Here is a 6182-nt window from a genome sequence, read left to right as displayed (position 1 = left end):
GTCCAAGAAGCCAACAGATAAGATAAAAGTCATGTTGGGTGCAGTTTACCAGGTTTACAACTGTAATAGCATTCCTTTCTCTAGCCAACTGGTATGCATGGGACAGTGATGTCACAGACATAACCTGGATCCCACTGGACCCGCCTTTTGAAAGAGAACCAAGAATGGTTTTCGCCCCCAGCTCACATCCCACAGGAAGTGCAGTGCCCTCCAGGAGATATGTGCCAATTGTAGTGTTACTGGAGAAATGCATGGATTGCCTTTCTTCTTTGCTAGTGGGAGTGGGGTTCTTTGGGTACTGCTGGGACGAGCATTTCTGGAGGCCCCCAAGGGAAGATGAGACGTGGTAGAAAGCTTTATTTTCGTGGAATTACATCCTTGGGTTTTCAAAGTCCCATTAATCCAGTCCTGGAAGCTGTGCAGCTGGGGATTCAGTAGAGTTAGAAGCAAAGCCAGTGTCCAAAGTTTCTGTTCCATGGCGGACCTGGGTCCAGTACAGCATTGGGCTAGTGCCTCAATCCATTGTGTGGGGTTTACATAGCTGTGAACTGTGGGCGAATGCAGGGAAGCCAAGAGAGTGCACCCCCTGCAACAAGAGTCCCGAGAGTCCCGAAAACACAAGAGCACAAGAGTGTGACAAAGCACCAAGAGAGCGAGCTCCTTTGTTCAGGAGATTAAGTATCTCATATCTTCCTGCCCTTGAGGTGACCATGCCTACTCTGGCCAATGATCTGTTCCCAGGTGTGACTGACAGACAAGCACCTTCCCCGATGTCACCCAGTCTTTACTGGGCACGTGTCTATTCTCCCCATGTCCAGCCCCTTCCCGCAGCTATCTGCAGGGAACAGACTGGGGAGTGTTAAACTGCAGCTTCCTGGCAAAGCTGCACAGGTGACATCCCTATATTATCTGGCCTTCCCTTTGCTTCTTTTGTGTTAATAACCGGGTGAAATTACAACAGTATCAGTAGGAAGCTAATTTTGGTATCAGTAGGTATCACCCAACTCTACATTCATGCATTCAACCAACATTGACTTAAAGTGCCAGGCTCTCTTGGATAGCCTTGATACCTGGGATAAGCAGGAACAAGAAAGACCCAACTCCTTGCTTTTATGGAGCTTACATTCTAGAGGGGAAAAGAGGACAATACATAAAGCTAATATGTTAAATACATAATGGGTTAAAGGGAGATAAGTGCTAGAAATAAATAAGTAAAGCAGGGTGCCTTCCCCTCTCCTCCCCCCCACCAGGCTTGTTACCATCTGAGCCCATTTCTTCTGCTCACTTCTTCCACCTCTGTAACTTTCTTTTCTTTCTTTTTTTTTAAATCTTCACCCAAGGATATTTTTTCCATTGCTTTTCATCAGAGAGAGTGGAAGGGAGAGAGAGAGAGAAACATCCAGGTGAGAGACACACATCAGTTGGTTGCCTCCTGCACAGGAACCCACCCGCCTGGGTCCAAGGATGGAGCCAGCAACTAAGGTACGTGCCCTTGGCCTGAGGAATCGAACCCAGGACCCTTAAGTTCGAGGGCGGACGCTCTAACCACTGATCCAAACCGGCTAGGGCTGTAAGTTTCCTTTTTTTAAAAAAATATATCTTTATTGATTTCAGAGAGAGAAAAGGAGAGGGAGAGAGAGAGACAAACATCAATGATGAGAGAGTCATTGATCGGCTGCCTAGCCTGCAACCCGGGCATGTGCCCTGATGGGGAATCGAACCCCGATCGCCTGGATCCTAGGTTGATGCTCAACCGCTGAGCCACGCCCGACCGGGCTGTAAGTTTCTAAATACACTTTCTCTTATAAAAAATGATAATAGGTAAAGCAGAGAAGGGGGAAAGGGAGAATTGAGTGTGCATTTTGAAGTTTCAAATGGACTGTGAGGGAAGGCCTCCCTGAGGGGGAAGCGCTGGAATAGAAGGGGTGAGGCGTGACCGTGGATATCCAGCAGAGGAACAGTGAGTGCAAAGCCTGGAGGCTCCTTAGAGAAAGGGAAAGGTCAGTGGGGCCAGAGAGGAGTGTGTGTGGGGGGTGTAGGTGGATTTGCATCTCACCTCCTTCAGGTGTTCCTGCTCTTCTCAGCTCCTAGGGGACGGAGTCATGAAAGTTGGCACCTGCTCCTGGACTCCTCCCCACAAAAGCATTTGTGAGCAGCTCTCCTAAATGATGGAGGCAACGAGAAGGGTTTACTGAGCAGCAAGGCAGACAACTCAACCTCAACAGTCCTATAGCATGTCGCTGCTGGGAACATCTCACTGACCTTTCCAGGAAGGCCTGGCCTCTTGCCTTGGTTCCCAGCACACCCTCCTCCCCTAGACCCTCCTCGGAGTCCTCTCACATTTCTCCCAGAGCTTTCCCCTAGTGTCTGCCTCCAGATCCTATCTTTGCATATTTTAAGACTGGTCCTTGTCGCTGCAAAACTAAGGGCTACCCACTGGAGGTGGGGCATGTCTCTTTTTCATAGACCAGAAGCTCCAGCAGAGACTTGGACAGGTCTGTCTCCTTCATCTCTTTCCCCGTTTCCATATGTGAGTGAGAACAGGGCAGAGGTGTTGTTTTCCACAAATAAAAGCTGTGCCTACACACACTCACCCACCTTTTCCCTCCTTCTCACACACACTTTGGAAGATGATACTGTCAGCTTTCTCTCTAAATAAGGTTTGTCATCTTGACATGAACAATCTTTCTGTGTGCCTTTTTTTTTTTTTTTTTTAAAGGAAAAGTGGGTATGAGTAGCCCAGTTCCAGAGGGTTCCATTTACGTAGCACCCTGGAGCTGCTTAGGACACAACCTGAACAGCTGAATGAGGAAGGTGATGCAGAGCAAGCAGGCAGGTCATGGACCTCCCTGCTCCTCCGCAGCTAAAATTCAGGTAAGAAATGTCTTTCTTTCACTGGGATAGGGTGGGTAAAGAACTTGGGTGTGTTCTTCTCTTGAACAGCCTTCCCCTTTCCACCCTCTTTCACCCGTTTCTTCTTTAGGTAACTTCCCCATCTCCACCCCCAACACCAGAAGCCCTTCCCTCCGGAAGGTCACATAATTTTTTTAAAAATTATTTATTGATTTTAGAGGGAAGTGCGGGGGAAGAGGGAAGAGACATCATTTGTTGCTCCGCTTATTTATACAGCCATTGTTTGCCTCCTGCTGTGCCCTGACGGGATCAACCCTGAACCTGCAACCTTGGTGTTTCAGGACCAAGCTCTGCCCAACTGAGCTACCGGGCAGGGCAGGTCTCGGACTTACCGGGGCAGGTGGGTGGGGTGGGGCAAAAGCCACCACGATAGCTGCAAATCCTGATGTATGAAGGGGACAGGAGGAGGAAGAAAAGGGAAAGGAGGGTGGGCTTGCCTTCTTCCTGTCCCAAGGCCACTTCTGTTCCTACTTTGTTGGCCTCTGAGTTCGGAGGTTCTCTGTGCTCCAAGGAGAACATGCTTTAGTAGCTGCCTGGGGGCGGGCCTTCCCTGCTTGCCAATCTCCTTGCTTCATTCTCTCCCCCTCCCTTCCTCCCTTCCTCCCTTCCTCCCTCCCTCCCTCCCTCCCTTCCTTCCTTCCTTCCTTCCTTCCTTCTTTTCTTCCTTCCTCTGTCTCTTTCCCTCTTTTTCTTCTTTGAAAGTGTTCCCTCCTCCCGTAAGCCCATAGCCTTAGGATGGGGCTTAGAGGCCTGGCCTCAGAGCCCCACAGGCGTCTTGGGCTAAGGTCCCAGGCAGGGATTTCTTTCCCAGAGAGCAGAATTCACACTGGGGCGGCTTCTGCGGCTGGCTTGTGGTGACATGCGGTGACTAAGCCAGGGTCACCATGATGAGTCATCCACAGCAGGGAAGGTGCCCTTGCTCTCTTCCCCTTCCCAGAGCAGGCCCAGGGGTGTGTGAAGTGGGACCGGAAGAGGTGTGTTATTCATGTAAGACCATAACCCAGGGCTGGCTGACTCATTCATTCATTCATTCATTCATTCATTCATTCATTCATTCATTCATTTTTCACACCACCACCGTTTATTGTTCATCTTTCTAATAGGTCAGTGCTAGGGCTGAGGGGCTGGGCCTAAATGAGAAGTAGGGGACCTGGTATGACCATCTTAATGTGCCCTGAGGCCTGGTGGTGGTCCCAAGGTGTGTCAGTCATCTCCCTAGGCTTTCCAGGTCCACAAGTCCCATGGGGTCCCAGGCTATGTTAGACCTGGGAAAGCTGCCTTTGTGGAGGAAAAAGACATGTGGGGAGAGGCAATGTGATGGCTCAGAACCTGCCAATTCCAACATCAGCATGTGACAGGAGGGAAACTGAGGCAAGAGGGTAGAACCCCGAGGAAAAAGTGACAGGAGATCTGAAGGGGAGGTAGGGAGGACCAGCATCTTTCAGGCCCTGAGCCAGAAGGGGGAGAGGGAGTCTTCCCGGTATTTCCTCCTGGCTCTGGAAGACTGAACAAGGGAGGATTGAGGGTTCTGGTCAGTCAGGGGTGAGTCCTGAACAGTTCTATCCCCAGGGGTGTCTACAGGACAGCCATGCTTGAGGGGGCTGCAGTGCCTGGACAGGTCTTCTGGGCCTCCATCCTTGGTATGCCCTGGAGGGGAGGCAGAGAAAGGTTTGGCAGCCACATCCCCACTGAACCCTCACTGGACCTTTTTGATCACCTTCTGGTTCCTCAGTATCACATAGGTGATGAACACTCCCACAAACAGGAGCAGCAGAAGGCCAGCAGCTAGTGGGGTGCAATGGCACAGGCTCAGGTCAGGAAAAATTTGTGGATGACATGCTGGCTGCTGATGAATGGCAAGAGAATCACCCAGGCAGTGTAGTAGGTGAAGGTGATCAGGCTAACAGCAATGAGGCAGAGTCCCACCACCTGGTTTGTCCCCACCACCATTTTCCTGTGCTCCATGCTAAAGCACCAAGCTCCTGATTTTTTTTTTACACGTCTGTTTCGCCCAGCCAGCATGGCTCAGTGGTTGAACATTGACCTATGATGCAGGAGATGGCGGTTCAATTCCTGGTCAGGGCACATGCCTGGGTTATGGGCTCAATCTCTAGTAGGGGGCGTGCAGGAGGCAGCTGATCAATGACTCCCTCTCATCATTCATGTTTCTATCTCTCTCTCCTTCTCCCTTCCTCTCTCTGAAATCAATTATATATATATATATATATATATATATATATATATATATATACTCAATTATATATAGTCTATTGCTATATATAGTCTATATCACATATATAGTCTATATAGTCTATTGATATAGGCTACATATTATATATATAGTCTATATCAATTATTTGTATATATAGTCTGTTTCTGGCACACTCCCCCCAGGGAGCACAACCATGACATCCCTTTCTCCATCTCCTTTTCCCACAGGCACCTATCTCATAAACTCCAAGGGACCCCACAAGACTTGCAACCAGGGGAACAATGGGCAGTGGCAGCTTGTCCCAGGCTAACACCCTGAACCTGTCTCCAAAGCCCCCTTTTCTCTGACTTCCCAGAGAGCCAAAGCAGCCTGGCCTAGGCTCTCCTGTTGCTTCTTCTATGCCCTTCCTGGTTTCACTGTCCTAAGTGTGTTTTTGCTGCGGTCAATAAATTCTTGCTTCTTTTTTAAAATAAATAAATAAGTCTATTTCTGACATCCTCCCCCTACCTGCCACCTCCACCATTCCTATCCTATCCCAGATGTCTGAGAAAATAACAGAGTGACCACAGCTCTCTTCTCCTTCCAGGATATGAATCTTAGCTCCCCACTCAGCAGCTTTGTGTCTTTGGATAAGTCACTTAAGCTCTCTAAATTTCATCTGTAAATAGGGATAGTTGCAAAATAACTGACCCATAAGGTTGTTGAGAGGATTAAATAAGATGATCCACATAAAGGCAGCACTATTCCTGGAAGGTAGTATTTCCTGAATAAACATTAGCTGTTATTATGAAACACTCATGGGGTGCCTCCTGCACAAGATGCTTGGCCTTTGAGGTGCTCTAGTATGGGACACAGACCTGTAAATGAAAGATTATAGTACATTGGGTAAGAATTGTAATGGAGATAATATGAACATAGTGCTGTCCATGCAGAGGGGGTGTGATGTGGTGGTCAGGAAAGGGGAGGCATTTAGGTTTGAGATCCCAAATGGAGTGGAAAGGCATTCCAGAAAGAAGAAACACAAGGTTTATGTAGAAGCATTTAAGTTGAGACTGGT

At 48.7% G+C, this 6182-nt stretch overlaps 1 pseudogene across 1 annotated transcript; it reads right to left on the bottom strand.

The window, feature by feature from the left end:
- Window positions 1–4609: 4609 nt before the first annotated feature.
- LOC308569113 (dolichol phosphate-mannose biosynthesis regulatory protein pseudogene) lies at window positions 4610–4863 on the bottom strand (annotated as a pseudogene). Its single transcript has one exon. The product of its transcript is annotated as a dolichol phosphate-mannose biosynthesis regulatory protein pseudogene (transcript).
- Window positions 4864–6182: the final 1319 nt, after the last annotated feature.

The sequence above is a fragment of the Miniopterus schreibersii genome (genome assembly GCF_964146895.1).
Source record: "Miniopterus schreibersii genome assembly, chromosome: 16".
NCBI lineage: Eukaryota > Metazoa > Chordata > Mammalia > Chiroptera > Miniopteridae > Miniopterus > Miniopterus schreibersii.
Note: the sequence above shows the minus strand (reverse complement) of the source record. Positions and strands in the feature narration are given on the sequence as shown.